Raw genomic sequence first — 19,666 nt, 5'->3', positions numbered from 1 at the left:
TTGTAGCGACCAGCTACACCCCCTCTTGCACCATATACATAAATCATAAATTCTTATTTAAGCTAAATTTATCCTGTACACAATACATTTTCATACTATTTTACAAAGAAACCATAATATATATGGGAAAAAAACTGATAAAGTACAAAACTAATCCAACCATATACATTCACAACTTTGAGAGATTTTCTAAACCTCACAAACTTATTGTTGGACTCTCACCATAAAAAAAGTTTCATACTATGATCCTAAATAAGAGATAACAGCTTGCGTTGTTGAAAACCCTACGCCCATTTACTTCCACAAATGCTCCAAAAGAGATCCTAGCATTAAGATAAAATAGTCAACCAAGAAAAGATCATGAAGTGGACAATAAGGGGATTAAAACCAATTTAAAAGCTAAATACTGATAATCTAAGGTATAGTGGATTGAGCTTAATAGTAAAGAAGGACTAGGGATTCTCACCTCTACATCAAAACCCAAATAGAGATTCAAAACCCAAATAGATGATAGGGCTACAATATTTTGCTTCTTACCGTGGATACGCCAAGATTAGCGACTAAAAAGGATGGATTATAGTTTAAAGATCAATCAATGAGAATTACCCATAAAAACGGCAATGGGAGCAAAATATAATGTTATGGTAACTTCAATAATATTTCAACAATTAAAAGCAAAACCTTGTTTAATCTTATAGTATATTACCTCATATTTGTGTTTAGCTCCAGGGCCTCCGGCTTGTAAATCGGTTTCCATTTGCACCACAAACACATCAAGCACAAACACATAATACATTTTTACATATTAAGGTCAGCAAAATTCAACATGTCTAGGCCCATTTGCTAGTAATTAGGCATTGAAATACACGCGATTGGGAAACATGGCCCTTACCATCATTTGGAGATTAGGCAAGTATTTTGCAAAGGCGATATTTCTATCTGAGAGAATAAAGAACACTAGGTAAGATTAGCTTAAAAAGACAGAAAATTCCAATAATATAGCGGGTAGTACCGCAAGTGGCTTTGACATGATAGATAGTTAGTCCGGTACACCCATCACCGGGAGAACGCCCCGGTTTAAGGCAAAATGCTCAAGTACTTTGTACAAAGCGTTTTTATATCGGCACCATTTAATTCCTTTGTAAAAATTCACGGAAACAAATCAAATCAATGGTGAAAAGTATGCCAATGAAAATGACAATTGCAGAACCAAGTGGCACTAGTTTACATTACATCAACGCCTTTTATTTAGGTAACAAGATTAAGCAAACGGAACTAAAACCAAGCATGTGTGTGAATCAAGTCAATCAACAGTTGCTTTCGTATTTGGTTGAATTACAATGCAGGCATTACCGATAACCGAATTTTAGGTGTACCGGATCCGGACGTAACTACCACTTTGACTCGCCCAAACGCCATAGCAGCGGCATGGTCAACCAAATCAGCAGCCCTATCACCGAAACTTCGAGCCATAGGTCGCCATTTGTTTAGCTTTCCACCCTTTGACCTGCTCATAGTTATAGTTACCCTCTAGAAATTGACCACTCCCTAATGACAAAACCATTAAATCTTCAACCCCTCGCGACGAATGGAAACTCTTGCTTGTTATGCAATACGTGCGTAATTGCACCTGCAACGGATTACTCATAGTTAATCCACCTTCAACTGCTAAACATTTGTTTACGCCCATCAACGGACTTCATTAAAACCGGTTCAAACACAGCCCGGTTCGATTCGTGGTAGCTCGGCAAACTTCCCATAGCCTAAAATCAAAACTCTCTCGACTCAAAAAGCATCAGCTCTAGAAAACACAAATGGGGCGAACTTCGAAGATCGTAACGGGAATCAAGATCGGCTTCAATGTATCTTTCAAAGTTAGACTACGACTCTTATCCGAAAATGCTTCTTTCATAATCTTCTCCAACTTGTTAGTAAGCAAACCTGTCCGAAACAAGCGATGTAACAAACTTCCATTAGAAGAAGAAGATGCAGGTTTAAATAATCTTTTTCCTTGATTAACCAAAACTTCCATGTAAACTTCGACTTTGAATATAGGCCTATTATCACCTTTCGTACCAAAAAGCATAGCAGTAAATATCCCTCCAACTCCCCGCCCCCGCTTTGCAGCGTCAAAGTAATATGCAATTCTTGCTTACGGGTTTCTAGACTTTTTTTTTTCAATGCTTGTTCAAGATAAGCTAATGCTTTTCCGATAGAATTCCCCGCATGCCACCTCGTCTATGCTTAATACACAGATCTTACCTCTTTGGTTCTTGATTGATGAAACACAATTATCATTTGTAGATGTTGTAGGAGCTATGGTTTCATGTGCCGGAGATATTTGTTTTGGAATCCAAAGCTTATTTTGATCATCGTATCCAAAACGAAACTTGCTTTTCGAGGATAGAGAAGATTTTGTAGCCGAAGTTTATCAGATCGATACTTGGTTCTTGCATTTACGATCGATTACACCGCAAACCACCGGTCAACCACCATACACCGCAAACCACCGGTTCACACCGCACCACCAATCCACATAATTTTGTGGCATACGGCAAGGGCAAATCAGATATCACGAGCCTACCAGTCTAACCGGCCAATAGATTCTCAAAATACATACTTCAATCGTGTTTTGAGGGTCGGAGTCATTACAACTTCAATTGATTGCTGATCAATGGAATGAATATCCTTACCTTATACCATGCCCGGGACCACGGTTAATATTTGAGATAACTATTGGAGCGAGAATATGAACTTGATAGCCTAACAACAAAATTCAGCGATTTTATCGAATTTATTAACAAATATTACTAGATGCTTAACATATACCAATCAACATATAAATACTTACTCGTTGACGCCATTTTCGTGCAATCCCGCAAATTAAAGCAAAATTTGAGACAATTAGCTTTTAAAATTGCCGAACGTACTATTCCAAAACATGTTAATGGGGCGTAACCGCCGGTTACCTTTGTGTGGCTGTTGCGGCATGAATTAGACCACTAATTTGTACCCTATCCATTAATAGTGCCATAACCATCAACTATGAGACCAAGAATATCGTCTAAATGCAAGCCATTGGCTTGAATCAATCCGATCCCACTTTTCGGTATCTTGAGGAGATAATATAGTTCCAAGTATCTACAAAAAAAAGAAGACATAGTCAATCACCAATCAAGAGAAGTCTTTCTAACTTGAGCCATAAAACTCTACATCAGATCGAGTATCGACATGGACATTATTAGGATGATCTTTTGGAATTGCTACTTTTTTCGCCATGTTTATGTTAGCATTTTTACTTTTCAGTTCTCAAAACAGAATCGAAAATGTAATTTGCGATTTTTGTACCTGAATATTTATCCTTGAAAGTTTGCATGGGCCATTGAAGCGTAATGGGATTAACCAAAAATCTCCTTTCTCCGGAATAATCATGTTAGCACTTTTGGCAAATTCTAATTACATGTAACATCCGCCTTCAAAAATGCACGGTAATCAAAGATGGAAGTCATAAGCTGTTAAATTATATATTAGGAAGAAAGCTAGCATATGGAAGAGAAGTAAAACAATTTACTTGAGAATCATCAATGTAGCCACCCCAACAGCTCCATAGTCTAAAACATTGATCTCTTTAACAAAACTACAAGAAAGAACAATAACATTTGAGCGGGGATAGAGTGACAAGTATCAAGGCAAGTATACCCTGTGCAAAACAAAAGAATAGTTTTAGGATTCACCAAAGTAGAGACAAAATGAAAATAAATAAAAAGAAAATGAAAAAGGAGAGACAAAAAAAAGATAGTTAATTGAGGCATATTGAAGAAACCCATTCGAAAGAGAATCGAGCTACTCACCATAACATATGGTGGAAATGTGGAATGATCCTTGTATGACAAACTTAGAAACTTTTCTTTTATAGGTACCTTAAGGCACTTAATTTCAGTGTAAAATGTTGCACGACTCTAGAAAATGTAGAATCGGTTTATTTTGTTATCATTTCGACCAAATAGTATACTTGACTTCCGATTGAGATTTTAATTTTTAATGAATAGAACCCAACAACAATTGTAGGGTACATATTCAACTCGTTGATTTATACATACTTTGAGACCTGTAAGTGTACTTCTCATCATTTCGAAAATCAAGGGAAATATATTACTTATTAGAGAAAGCAAGATGGATAGAAGCTCTTCAAGAGCATGAATTATATTAAAAGCCACCCTTAGAAATATAAGCAAACAATGAAGGATAGAGGTTTCCACGCATTGATACTGATTACCATAAAGAGTGGGAATTTACTCAATTTAGATCCATCAAGAGTGGGAAAGCAAGAACTGATTATGCGAATCTTTATCGACGGGGAGTTTTATGAACTTCGTCCACACTACAAGGCATTCGACACTACATATCGGTTGAGAAATTACCGATAATATATACAAGATAAAACTTGCTATAACAAAGTCGAACACTATAATCTTTGTTTTAAGAAAAGATATAAAACTAAAACATGTGGGCAATAGATAAATTAAATTACTAGTCAATCTGGCCGTCTAGAACTAGGGGCTTGGTCTTGTGTAATTTCTCAGAATTTGAATAAGACTAAAAAGAGATCTGTATATATGTGGTTAAGAAAAGTCCAATTAACATTTGATACCTTTTGTCCTTTAAGAGATGAATGATGGCTACTTACGACTTCGGAAGGAGAAACAACTTGTCCTTAAGCGATCAGGAGAAATCGGATGGTCTTGGGGCATTAGTAGTAGTAGTACCCGGTGTAGATGGGCATGTGAGGAATCTGGTGGAGAATACCAAGAAGAAGAAGATGGCCCGAGGAATTTCTTGTTGCTCTTGAGAACCCCCGCAAATAATAATAACAACAATCTTTCAAATTTGAAAATAAATTTAACAAATCATCAAAAACAGGAAAGAATACCATGATACATAAGAACTGCAAAATATCACTTGATACATAAGAACTTCCATAAAATAGGAAAGCCAATAGCCAACTGAAAATTCTCCACGCCCCTCACGCCATGAATTCTTATATAAAAGAAATTCACAAGCGTGGAGAACACATCAGCAAATGCTTCTTACTGCATGTAAGTATTCTACTACCAAATGAGATGCACCTTCAATGATCCCTCTTACAGCCAAGGACACCTTAAGAGTAAGCCAAGTATCAGAATTTCTTATAAAAACAAATGGAGACAGACGTGCGTTTTAAGAAAGAGATGTGTTTTCTTTTCACAAACAGGAAAATTTTCTTCGTTTTGGAAAACATTGAGCTTTTAAAACAAACCGTCGAAATAAAAAGAGATGTCTTTTGAAACAAACTCTCAAAATTGAAAACGGTGAATCAATCAGTTAGAACAACTTTGATTAGTGTGGAACTGAAATTGAACGACCATTGTTTTCAATTTCAGAGAAATTGAGAGAGAAAACCAGTATTTAGGGATTGAGGAGTGCAAAAATTAGGGATCGACCATTCTTCTTCTTCTTCTTCTTTCTTTGATTGAGGAGTGCGAAAATTAGGGATCTTGAGATAAGCGGCGGTGAGAGAGAGAGAGGAGAGAAAAAAAAAATTATGTTTTATATTTCGATATTTTTGGTTTCCCTCTATTCGCGAAATTTTTAAGTTTGTAACACTTCTCCAACGCTTTTTAAGCGTTAGCAATTAATTCCGGAAATTCACCCAAATAAAGCAACGCTTTACAACATTACCAACGCTTATTTAACGTTGGAAACTTACTAACGCTAAATAAGCATTGCAAATCAAAAAAGGTGCGTGTTGCAAATATCCTATTATGGTGTAGTGGGTGCGACTAGTGGAAAATGATTTCATAGGTTTGAATTTCTGGCTATATCGATCCAAAGAGGGCTTAAATTCTCGCTTAGGATATGGTATAGTGATCAAGCAAGTGGACGTGTGATTTCTCTATCTGGATTTTTCTTCTCCCTTATGTCATTTCTCTAATGTTTCACCCATATAAGGCTTTAGGCTATATTCTCACAGGATTTATAGAATAAGTACTCTAGCCTTGATTTCAGAAACTTACTGCTAACAATCATAGATACTCATGTAACATATTTATAGATAGATGTAAGGATTATTACCTATATATTAACCTAAGTTTCTAAAAACTATTCTAATGTAAAAGCTACGTGAGATTTCTAGATTATCAAGGGCCTAGAGAAGGAAAACAATACCAATATTCCTAAGTGTACAACATAAACTTTTTATTAATATTTTTAAAAAATTTGAATTTTTAACTAGAAAACAAGTGCATATTATACATTTATATCCTAACAGATGCCTTAATTACACGTATTTCTATGCCCCCCTCAAACAAGAAGCATGCTTTGTCCTCAAAGTATTTAAATAAAAAGGGTAGAGAAATACCATGGAAACACATGAAATTCTGGAACATCTGCAAAACAAGGTTAAAACATACTAATATAGAAAATAAAAACTAACGCTACTTGATATGAGTTCCACCCGTTATGGGGTTAACAAGAACCAAATTTCTTGGGACATAAGTAGACACTAACTGAAATAAAAACTAACCTTAACTCCTGTTTAAGCGTCATCCTCCTCATCCTTCCTCTCCAAAGAGATGAGGTTCACTCGCATCCTACCATGCCATGATAACTTGCCAAGCTCGCCGCCGTGTGTCATCAACATGTGCTAACCTGTTGAGTGTTACTATGTCTGATGGGGTGTAAGGAGCAACCAAATGAGGTTGCAGCTACCATCCCAACCAAGTCATTACTCGAAATGAGTGAACCACCCAATTGGTGGGTCTCATGACTTCAACCCTTTTCCAATCCATGAACTGGGTACAGAATTCAGGTAGACAACTGAGCATGATGCGGCAAACCAAAACAGGCATAAGAAGATACTTTTGCCTCATGCTTTGAGCTCTTTTAAGACTAGCCACTAATACTCAAGGAATGTCATATCGGCGACGTCCCTCAGCTAAAGCAAGGAAAATGTCACCAGCGGTATTATTGGCAGAGGTAAACTGCCAATCCCCTAAAATATTCATCAGGATGAATAACATGGTGGTGCCTACATTGAGGGACAGGCTACCAAGGGCAATGTTATAATGCCCTTGGTCCATTATACGAAATACCTCTCCCCCATAATACTCATGGAAATATGTATAGTCATAGAGGTATGCATTATCGGTCATATATCCCCACGTGTGAATAGGATCCAGTATTGGTATTCCCGGAACTAACGCTACCAAATATTTATTGAATTCTAGTGGCGTGTCATCAACCATGACGGAGAATTCTTGTTCTCCATCCTGGTTACAATAGAAACTAACATTATTGTAAAAATATTTAGTAAGCTTAGGTGAATACGAGTCGTCTTCACTTACCAGTAGATGCCTCCATCCTAACTGCAAGATCCTTTCGCGGAACCAATGTCCATAAGTCTCGCTTCCCAACAAGTATTTGAAAGACTGCTCCGCTATCACTATAGGAGAAGTCATCACAAAACTACTCTCTAGAACAGCTGCAACGATCCTGGAACAACCCACAAAAAATTGGAATTTTTTGTGCCCACGGGGGTCAGGGCGCGGGGTGCGCTCAACCTATGCCTGGGTAGGGCGCGGGGTGCGCCTTGGTGAATTTAGAGTTCCAGGCACTTAGGCGCAGGGCGCGCTCACTTTTTGCCTGGGATGGGCATGGGTCACACTCAGGTAAAAACTCGAGTTCCAGGCGCTTCAGTGCGGGGTACGCTTACTTGTAGTCTTGGTAGGGCGCAGGTCGCGCTCTGAATAAATTTTGACTGACAATGCCTAGGGCGCAGGTGGCGCTCCACTGGGGCACCACCTGCGCTCTGAGGTGCTGAAATGCGGAAGTGAGAAGGAAAAAGAAGGAAAAGTTGGGAGTGAAAGGTGAGAGATGAATGTGAGATATGTGAGTTTTGTGTGGAGAATGAATGAAGTTTATATAGGTTTGAGTTTCCAAAACAAATCAGAAAGTTTCCAATACGTTTTAAGGCAATTGTCGGAAACATAAATTTCCAAAACCAGAAACGGAAACTACCCATATTCTTGATTCTAATACAAACCTTATATCTCTTAGACTGAATTTAGAATAGTAACTTCTAAACTCTTATAGATTTCATCTTACCACCACATCTTATCCTAGGCATGCCAATATCGACAACTTTCTCAACCATCACTTCAAAGCAACTTCTAAAATGGATGATCATATAACAAATCATGCTAGAGTAAATAATACCACTCCCAAACAATTCAGGGAGGTGGGATTAAAAATAAAAAAAATGCACAATTTGAAAATAACCATATTATATTAAAATTGAAAAATTCAAACAACATTTAACAACCAAATTCAAATTTAACTACGGAATTCAAAAATCAACATCCGAACTAAATACAACAAATACAAAAACAACATCAACGCATAATATCCCTAAAGAACGTGCTGCTGGTAGTGGATGGCACATGGGAAGGAGATGACTCCTGAGCTCCCGATGGGCCAGAGCCATCCGTCCTTCGGCGACGATGCTCGTGCCTCACAGACGCCTCCTCAGAAGAAGAACCCCCGTGGGTTGGGAAGCGTGCAAGCATAACTTCTCAGAACTTGCTCTGTGCATCCATCTCTATCTTCATCTGTTCCCAACGCTCATCCTCTCATTGGGCACGAGTCTCATAGTTACGATGTATGACAGTCTGGGGAGTCCGAAGATCTTCGCAAATAGTATTTAGAGAACGCATGCCACGATGAAGTACTGATAAATGTAAAATGAATAGTCTACCTACGAAATGAACGATGAATTCAATCCGTAAGTAAACTAAAACTGGACTTTTACGAGTCTCAATTATCAAAGCTTCTACTCTCGATGCAAATTGCACTAAGTGGAGTAGGAAGTTCGTTCCACTCCTAGTTCCCTAGCATGGATTGTTTTCTAAGTCTAAGAAATCAGTCTTAAGTCAATGAGAGATTTACGAAATGTTATGCTACGATGCAATATGAAATTGATTATTTGAATTTAAACTACGAATGCTATGGAAATATGATTGTTTTGAATCTAGATAAAGGATTAGAGGGGAATTGAATCCACCTCGACTCCAACTTAACAAACCTAGCGTAGAATGTTGTATCTCAATTCTCACGTTCTTCTTCGGCGAGAATCTCGAAGTTCTAATCCCTAGTGTTCATGGCATTCCTACGGATACTAACTAGCATGTGAGGTCGTCCACCCATTCTCATGGCTTAAACACGACCTTCTAGAGTGGAATAGATTCTACAACCAATTCTATACTAAACAACTAAGTCTTCATCAAGGCTTCATCAACCCCTCTAATGGAGGTTTTAGCCTTGAGTCATCAAAACATCATTTCCCATATTATTATAACTAAACATACTATCAAGATTCAAAATTTACTTAATTTAAACAATAATGAAATCTAATTTAATGACTAAAATGAAATAAGGACAGGAATTGAAATTAGATCTAGAATTGAAAATGACAAAATCGAAATTGATAAAGAATACTACTTTATTGATCTAATCAAATTTAAGAGCAAGATTCAAAGGTTTAATCTAATACAATAATTTAAATGGAACTAAACTTAATTAAAACAATTAAATCTAGATCTAGAAGCTATTCTAATGGCTACTTTCTATTCTAAGCTATGAACCCTAATTCTCTACTAATTAATCTACCATTAACAAAGAGCTAAGCTTTTGTTTTTATACATCCAGATCCAAAAATCGTGCATGGGCTTGGAGCCATGTTTTGGGCCGAGAATCGGGCCCAAAACCCAATTCTTCAAATCCAAAAGGCCTCTTGACTAGATTCGGCTTCAACAGACTTTTCGTCCACTTCTGCTCCTCTGATTGGGTCAAGGCTTGGACCATTGAAAAGCTCTTTCCGAGTCGGTCGTTTTGACATAAGCTAGGCCCAATTCCAAGGTCTGAGTCCAAAGATATGGCATTCGGAAGTTCTGCTGACTTTTGCTCCTTTATCTCACTAAAGTAGCACATTTTCGCACATAATGGACTTTGAAGCCCGAAATGCATAAAAACACGTAATCGAAGATTAACTCTTACTTATTATTCACATAATTGGTCTAACAAGATGATTATTAAGGGGTTAAAACTACAGTTTTGGGCTCTTATCAAACCACCCCAAACAAACATTTTGCTTGTCCTCAAGCAAAGATGAGAAATTAGAATAAGTGACCAAAAATGGAGTTCTAACTACTCGTTTACTGAGTGCGATTGCATTGACCATATGCAACAAGGCCTTAAACCACTAGGAATTCCCTAGTGGACGAAGTTATAGCCTCGTGAGAGTTTTCAATGAAGGTACTCACAAACTTCATCTATACTACAACGACTAAGAAAATAAAACTATTGTTTCCTTATTCATGCTCAACTATCTATACATCTCTCTAGCAATTGAATAAGAATAACCAAGTCAGAAACCTAAGTTAATATATGCATAATAATCTATCATCTACAATAAACATATACACAATGAGTAGTACTATAAAATGTTTAGCGAGGTTTGTTTTCGAGAACTTCGGAATAAGCGTCCTTAAGTAGGTTCTCACAATAATAGTCAAGAAACAACACTCTGATTTTTCCACTCAAGTTTAAGCTACTCCGATTAAAGCAGTGGGCACACTTTACCTTACAATCTCAATGACAACAAGGAAGTCGGAGTCGATCAACACATCTGCCACTTACTATCACACTAACCTATTCCTAATTGAGCTAGAGGTCTTTATTAAGTGTTACGGGGATTAGGAGATGGTTTAAGAAGGAAGGAATTGGATATTCAAAAGGACAAGTCTGAGATAATAGAGTCTTCAGATTATGTAACTAGAGAAACCTTGTTATTTACTTTTGCTTCTACACTTTGTTTCCATCCTTAGCCATATTTTTCTTTTTCTTTTCTTTGGCTTTTGACTCCCTTTTATTCTATTTTTGGAGTTTTTATTTTATTTCTATTTTTTTTATTTTTCTTTTCTTTGGATGGAAACTTCTTTTCTTTATTTTCTGAAACAACTAACTAAATTTTTGTTTACACAGGTTTTTCTCTTCTTCTTTCTTCATCATTCTATTCTCAGACTTATTCTAAATTGGGTAGGTTGATTTTTTTTTTATTTTGTTTTGTTTTTGTAACAGGGTAAAGGAATTGTGGTTTATGGAAGGGCTAATGAAAGGCTCGATTAAGAATGACTAGCGGAAAATAATTCATAGGTTTGAATTTACGGCTATATCGATCCAAAAGAGGGCCTAAATTCTCGCTTAGGATATGGTTTAGTGATCAAGCAAGTGGACGCGTGTGATTTCTCTATCCGATTTTACTTCTCCCTTGTGTCATTTCTCAAACGTTTCACTCATATAAGACTTTAGGCTATATTCTCACAGGATTTGTAGAATAAGTACTCTAGCCTAGATTTCAGAAACTTACTGCTAACAATCATAGATACTCATGTAATATATTTATAGATAGATGTAAAGATTATTACCTATATATTAACCTAAGTTTCTAACAATTATTCTCGACGCTGAATGTTCATTGAGACTTCTAGATTGTTAAGAGCATGGAGAAAGAAACAATACCAATATTCCTAACTGTATAGCATAACTTATTTATTTATATTTTTGAATTTTTGAAATTTTAACTAGAAAACAAATTCATATTATACATATTTATATCCTAGCAGATGTCTTAATTACACGTGTTTCTATGCCCCCCCCCCCCCAAACAAGAAGCATGCTTTGTCCTCAAAGCATTTAAATAAAGAGGGTAGGAAAAATATCATTGAAGGCGTGAAATTCAGTAAAACATCCGCAAAACAAGGTTAGAACGCACTAATATAGGAAATAAAACCGACGCAACTCTATAAGAGTTCCACCCATTATGGGGTTAACAATTAAATTGCTTGGGACATAGCGGACACTAACGAAACTAAAAATTACCTCCACTCCGCTGTTATTCGTCATCTTCGTCATCCTCTACTTCTATAAAGAAGTGAGGCTCCTTCAGCGATCTGCCATGCTATGATAATTTGCCGGGCTTCACGCCATTTATCATCTATGGTTGCTAACCTATTAAGTGCCACTTGGTGCGATGGGGTGTAGGGTGCAACCTGGTGAGGTTGTATCCGCCACCCTTGCCAAGTCATTGCACGGAAAGATCGAATAATACTATTGGTGGGTCGCGACCGTGTCTACCCTAATCCAATCCGTGAAACGTGTATAAAAAATAGGAAAGAAACATAGCATAATCATTGAAATTAGAACAGGCATAAGAAGGTACTTATGTCTCATGGTATGGGCTCGTGCTAAACTAGACATCAAAATTCGGGAAGGTTATAGAACCGGCCCCCGTGGCTAAAGCAAGGAAAACGCCGCAAGTGGCGTCATTCACGTAAGAAAAACGCCATTCCCCTAAAATGTTTAGCATAATCCAAAACATAACAGTTCCTATGTTCATGGACAGGGCTACCAAGGGCAACGCGTTATAGTCCCCTTGGTCCTCAATCTGAAAAATGCCCGCCCCATAAGCCTCGTGCAAAAACTCATAAGTGTAGACATGCATATTATCGAACCTAATAGCACCATGGGTCTTGTATCTCAGCCGGGCATAGCAAGTCCAAGAACAAATGCTAGCAAGAACCGGTAATTTCCATTGGTTCATCGTCAATGTTGATGGAGAACACTTGTTCTCCATCCGTCTCTCGAAGAAAATGCAGTTATTATAAAAATAAGATGCAAGTCTTTGGAGAATAAAGTTCAGCCGGTCTTACCATAAGAGGTTCCAGCCAACGATGTGATCACCTCATGAAACCCAAGCACCGTAAGTAGTGCTTTGGAACAAATCTTCAAAGACTGTTCGGTATTATTATAGGAGATGTCATCTCAAAACTACGCCTGGAACAGCTGCAAAACAACCGGGCACAACTCGCGGAAAACTGGAATTTTTCTGGTCCACGGAGCGGCGCTGAAGGCGAAGGCCTAACTAGGGCGCCGAAGTCGCGCTCTTTGTATTTTGGAATTCCAGTGTTTGAGCGAAGTCGGCGCTTTTGACTTGAAGCTGAAGCTCGAGCAAAATTTTTTCGTAGGTGTAGGGCGCGAAGGCCTCCCCTCTGAAGGGCGTAGCCGAATTTTCAGGATTCTTGATTTGGCGAAAATGGAGGCTAAACGTGGGAATCGCGGGTGTGAAGGGTGCGTGATGGAAGTTAGATGTAGTGTGAGTTGTGAGTGTAGAATGTATGAAGTTTATATAGGTTTTAAGTTGCTAAAACGGATCGGGGAAGTTGCCACAAAGTATTTACGGCGGTTTCGGAAATCCTAAAATATCCAAACCCTAAAACGGAAACAACTCATTTTCTTGATTCTAATTCAAACCCAGTATCTTTTAGGTTGATTTTATGATTGAATGTACCTATTTAATCTAGATTTCATCCTACAATGATTCTCACTCATAGATATGCCTAAACGGCCATATTTTCACCTTACTCCGCAATAAATTCTAACACTAGGGTTATATAAAAATAAAGCTTGAATTGATAAAACCACCCCCAAACAAGTTGGGAAGGTGGGATCAATATGAAACAACCACACATCTTGAAAATAACCCCTTTATATTAAAATTTTCATTCGAGTACCTTTCACTACAAAATTCAAAATACGAAAATAAAAGTTACATTACAATAAAACAACAAAAATAAAATAAAACAACAACCACTATCAATCCTCACACTTTCTAAACACCTCGCCCATCGGTGGCGGCGGCACACTCTCTAGTGGTGGCTCTTGGGCTCGAGGTCGAAGGTCCAGCAGCAGATCGTCCTTCGCCGACGACGCCATGCCCTCGTTTGTGTCCTCGAGCGAGTCAGTATGAGGTGGGAAGCGTGCAAGCATATCCACTCTAAACTTGGGCTTCCATCTTCCATCTCAGCCTTGTTCCCATCTCTCATCCTCTCTGGGGTGCGGATCTCGAAGTTGTGATGAATAGTCGCTGTCGAGTCCGGAGGTCTGCAGACAGATAGTGTTTAGTGAACGATTCCCCTATGAAGTACTGACCATGCATTCCGCGATCGACCAACACCTCTCGGAAGGCATCCGTATCAAAGCAAGTCATGTCCTCCTCATCCTCCTCCGAATCATCCTCATCCTCCTCCTCTATCTCATCCTCATTTCCCTATCCGGGCAATATCCGCGGACACACTCCCTATAGATACGCTGGTTACGGTGGGGGTAATGTAAATCCTATCGGGCCTTGAGCTGCTTTCATCTTCAAAGATGATCTTGGTAATTAACACAGGAAGAGGTGCCAAAGACTTTCCGACCCCTAATCATGCTTTCAGCAAAAACTCCAAGATACAGAAATCGTGACTCGCGCTCTGGAGTACCCATAAGATGTGGAGGGCAGGCAGACCGATGTCACCGACCTTGTCCTTCCCTAGGACATTCCGATTAATCCATCGAAAGCTGTAGCCAAACCGGTGGTTGGTCCCGAGGATACCGGGCGAACACAATGGGAGTTTGTATTGTAGCTCCCATTGATGACGATCCACGCCCATCAAAGGCTCTACCCCGTCAAACTGGGGCTCTGTAAAGTGGCATCAGATGGATTCTAGGCGGAATGCCTAGAATCTCACCAACGATCGATGATGGTCAACTCCTTCCTCTTCTTCCTTACCAACACAAAAATCCTACTCCCCTCCAACTCCCTGGTGTTGTAGAACCGTCGGACCAAGTCTTCATGGTAGAAGGCTTCGGTCGAGTACCACAAACTACTCCAGTCTCTACTAGCCATTTCGTCACCGTGAAAGCGGTAGCGAAGTGGTCGGCGATGAAAACTTGCTCCGTAAAATTCGGCGTTGTTGAGCCATCTAGTGTTTGGAATGGAGTGAGGGTTGAAATGTGATGTGGTGGTGGTGGAGTGGTGGCGGCGCAGCACAAAAATTATGAATTTTCGGTGGGTTTTAGTGATGGAAATCGGTGGGGGTTGTGGTGGTATTGTTTTAGAGAAGATTTGGGTTGGGATTTGATTTTGGGCGTGGGTTTATTGTATTTTCTTTTTAATTTTTATTTTGTTTTAGGTTTTGGAGCTTTGTTAATGGCGGAATGGAGGAAGAAACGATGAACTGTTCGTGGAGGTAAGGGCGCGGTCGCGCTGTCGGTGGGCGCGGGTTGGGCCCAAGCCCAAAATCGAAATTTTTGATTTTTTTCGATTTTTTTCGCGAACTTCAAATCAAAATTGCCGCTTCGTTACCGGTCCGATTTTTGCGAATGAGATATGGAAATGATCAGGAGAGAATTTCCTATCCAATGATCCATAAAACACTCTATTCCGACCGTGGGTGACATATAAGATAGTGGAAAACGCCTCGAAGTGCGTGCATGACGTAAGTTATGCGAACGAATGAACACTAAATTAGATGACATCAACCCCAATGAACTCTACTAATGGACCTAAGCAACACAAATAGAAAGTTCGAGCAATCCGGATGGAAAGACTGATTTCCCACCCCCAAACAAATTTTTAAACACAAAATTTGTTTTAACATGGGTCGTTTAAAGTCAGATTCCCAAGACTTGTTGGATTGCTAGTTCTCTGGGTTTAGATATATATCTATATCTAAAAATGAAAACAATTATTATTATTATTATTATTATTATTATTTTATTTATTTATTATTATTATTTTTTTTTTTTTTTTTTTATTTATTTTTTTAATAGGAAAAACATTAAGCAAATAAAGACATAATTCACACCATAGAGAAACATGACTCAAAAATCCGAGAAAACATGCAAGAGTGGAAAACGTGAAATATGTGAACCGTGGACTTAGGATCCGGTACTTACAGCCACACACTCCATAGGGAGGGCCCGGTTACCTTAATGGTGCACTCAACAATATATTAAAGTGAAAGGAAGTGCACCAAACACAGAAATTGAGTCGTTTATAGTCAGATACTCGAGACTTTATCTAAAATATATGTATGAACATGCAGTTGATCATATATCAACAACAAAGAAATAGTTGTGGATCATTCCATAAATAAATATCACGAAAACATATCCAAACACAATCAAGCACCAAGATTTCCTACGACGCAATTGACCTAGTGGAATGAAAACGAAGTCGGATAACCCTATTAAGTAACCTATCATGCACCTTCTTTTTAATTTTTGAATGAGTGGGTGTTTTAGTAAATAAGTGTGGAAAAGTGAATGGTTGTGGAGAATATGGTGGATATGGATAAGTTGTAGAGAAAGACGGTTTGTACCTAATGAGGATGTGGTTTTAGCAAGAACTCATTCATTGTGTGTGTGGGGACTGTCTTAATTCTGAAAAATGAAGGTGTCAAATAGTTTGTCCTTCGAAGTATCTGTTTGCTAGGAGGATTTTAAAAATTATGAAGCATTGTGGAAAAAAAGGATCGAGTGCAAACTCGAGATTCCTTTGAAAGGGTGGAAGGAGGGGAGTCGAGGTGGATGTTGTGCAAGTTAGTTCTTGATAGGGTGAATTGTCACCTACTCGAAGAAACTCATCAATTCCTCATCTAGATTGGTCATATCCACATTACTATGGTAGTCCTCTACATCTTTGAGAAAGTCATCTATCCCGCCCCTCATCAATAATATGTGTATCGACTAGTGTAGGAATGAAAATGTTTGAGTCCGACTTTCCAAAGGAAAGAATTTTGGGAATATGATTATCAAGGAACGTGTTGTTGAAATAATCTCGGCGAAGCTCTCGATCATGCTAACCTCTCCATCCATAGGCGAATCGGGTAATCGTGTCCTTGTTTTAAAAACATTGACTTCAAATGACAAGATGGCCAAAAGACATGGACATTGAACCATCGGCAATTAATGAGCGCATTGGCGGTTGCCGTGAAAAGGCCCTAAAATGATCGGGACAGAGTCGTTAGCGACTTCTCAGATCGAGGACTACAAAATCAGCCCAGGATAGTAAAAATCCCGAACTTTTACCAAAGACATTTTCGACTACACCCTTAGGATACTTAATAGACGATCGAGCCTAATTGCAACGCGTCATTTTAGTGGGTTGCATCTTGTCTAGACCTATTTGTCTATACAAATAAAATGGGAGTAAGTTAACACTAGCCCCGTGTCTAATAACGTGATGTCGTCGTATAGGAATCTCCTAAGGTGCATTGTCTGATAGGGCGACCGGGGGTCCTTGTACTTAACAATTCCATTATTTTCGGATAAGGTTGGAATTGTTGTTGTTAAAAGCGTCTTTTGGTATATTTGTCTTCGCCTAGTAGTACACAATTCCTTAAGAAACTTAGCATGATGTGGTAGCTTTTAATAGCTTCGAGGAAGGGAAGGTTTATAGTTAGATTCTTGAAAACGCCCTAATCTCCTCGTAATTTGTATCCCTAGTTAACATGGCTAATTTTTGTGGAAACGGTGGTTTTCTGTCTATATTTAGCAATGGTATCACTGGATGTTTAACCGTGGCTTTACGTTTCTTAGGTTGCGGTTGTAACCGTACCTCTACGGTGGTAGGCTCTTGAGTTTCTATTCGGGTATCTAGTAAAATAGCAAGTGTAGGGGACTCTTGGTGGGGTAACTATAGGTATAGTTACCTTGTTATCAACCACTCTGCCAGAACGGAGGGTGGTGATGGCATTTATCTCACCTACATTTTCATATTCATTACTAGTATTATCGGTTACCTCAAAGGCTGTGTTTGTTGTTTTAGGATTAGGTATTGCGTGACCTGGCAACACACCTTTGGTTTGGGCTTTATCTTGAGCCAACTGTTGGGTTAAATTATTAACGGATTGTAGAAAGCTGTTGGTTAGATTGAGCCATGGTTTGGAAAAGTTTTGGCTCACTTGTATGAAAGTGTCAAGGCGATCCGGTTGTGTGGGTGTAGTAGTCACGGGTGGTGTATTTGGAACTATTTCCACGGAATTATTTATGGGTGGATTTTGATAATTATTATTGACCGAACGATACCTCTATTAGCATTATAATTATTATAATTACCTTGACCTTGTGCTTGACCTTGTCGAGGTTGCACTTGGTTGTTATAATTATTAAAATTACCCTGACCCTGTCCTTGTCGTAGTGGAGCTTGGTTAAAGTTGTGCGTTGGCCTAACATATTGATTATTGTACCCTTGAGGTGTGACGTGTTGGTTATTTCTCCAACCGGAGTTGGGATTTTGTCTCCAAGGGGCGTTAGGTTCACTATTAATGGAACAAGCCTGTTCATAGGCTATAGGACAGTGGGAGTCGGGATGCTCAGGACTCCAACAGAAACTACATGGGTTTGAATTTACATTCATGACGGGGATAGGCTTTTGTTGTACAGAAATGGCATCTACCTTTTTAGTGAGTGATTCGATTAGAGTTTTAAGCTCGGAATCGTGTTTAATTTCAAACATACCGGCGGCCTTAACTGTTGAAGAAGAACTAGCGGAGCGGGAGTAATCGTCACTACCCCCCCAATTATTATTTCGCTTAGTTTGGTCCTCTAAAATTTATAAGCCTCCGAGGCTCCTTTACTTAAGAAACTACCCCATTCATTATGTCAAGGACTTCTTTATGGTGGTGTAGAAGTCCTTAGAAAAAAGGCCGCGAACTAACGTGTCTTTCGCTAAGTTATGATGTGGACACTCTATAAGGAGATCGGTGAAACGATTCCAAGCCTCTGAAAATGATTCATGAGGATTTTGTCGAAAGAAATGAATCTTGGAAAGCATCTCATCCGTCTTTAGGGGTGGGTAAAAATGTTCCATAAACAACTGAACAAGTTTAGCCCACGAGTCCACAATTAATTAAGCGCTTGGAGCTTAACCAAGACGCCTTTATCGGCTAAGGTGAAAGGGAATACCCTTAATTTAATTTGTTCCGCACCAACCGTAGGATGGTGGAATGTTGTTAGGACTTGTTCAATCCTACGCGTAGCCGATAAGGTTTTTCATGGTCTAAACCATGAAAAGCGGGTAACAAATTAAAAATATTTGGAGGGATTTCAAATCCCATTTGGGTCTGCTAGAACGATGCAAGATTTGGGGCTATCGCCAAGGCTTTGTAGAAGTCCGAGAGAGGAGTCTCTCTTTCTTCCCCATTATATCGGTGGTGTGTGTGAAATAGTAGTTAGAGGTGTAGTGGGTGGTATACTAGATAGATTTGATTGTTGATGTTGTTGTGTATTTACGTTCGGTGTTTTGTTCGGCCGACCTTAATCTCATGCAAGACTAAGTCGAACTTAACTAAACATGCAACACTCCAAACAATTCGATATACTAGTATAAACCTCTAACAGGAGATCGCGAGGTGTGGAAGAAAGGAATACCGACAAGGTCCTTGCTTTCGCTTTATGAATAGCGTCTTGTTTACGCTTGTTCGGTGTATAGAGCAGGTTAGAACACTGAAAAATGTGAAAGATCAAAGTTCGAATCAAAATCGCCGAAACCGAAAAAATTTAACATAGTGGCCAAGGCCTTCATCTCGAAAGTAATTTTCAAATTCTGATGTTTTTAGCGGCGTGGTCGCGATCGGTGTAAAGTCAAATTCCAAGAACTTAGCTGGTCGCTTGGTTGGTTAGTAACGCGGTCGCTTCGGTGTAAAGTCAAATTCCAAGAACTTAGCTGGTCGCGCTCTCCTTGAAGCGT

General features: G+C 38.9%; 1 pseudogene; it reads right to left on the bottom strand.

The window, feature by feature from the left end:
* Positions 1–1,335: 1,335 nt before the first annotated feature.
* LOC147516073 (patatin-like protein 6 pseudogene) lies at positions 1,336–2,456 on the bottom strand (annotated as a pseudogene).
* Positions 2,457–19,666: the final 17,210 nt, after the last annotated feature.

This window comes from Coptis chinensis, chromosome 2, assembly GCF_015680905.1.
Source record: "Coptis chinensis isolate HL-2020 chromosome 2, ASM1568090v1, whole genome shotgun sequence".
NCBI lineage: Eukaryota > Viridiplantae > Streptophyta > Magnoliopsida > Ranunculales > Ranunculaceae > Coptis > Coptis chinensis.
The sequence above is the reverse complement of the archived record's forward strand: the minus strand, read 5'-3'. Positions and strand labels throughout refer to the sequence as shown.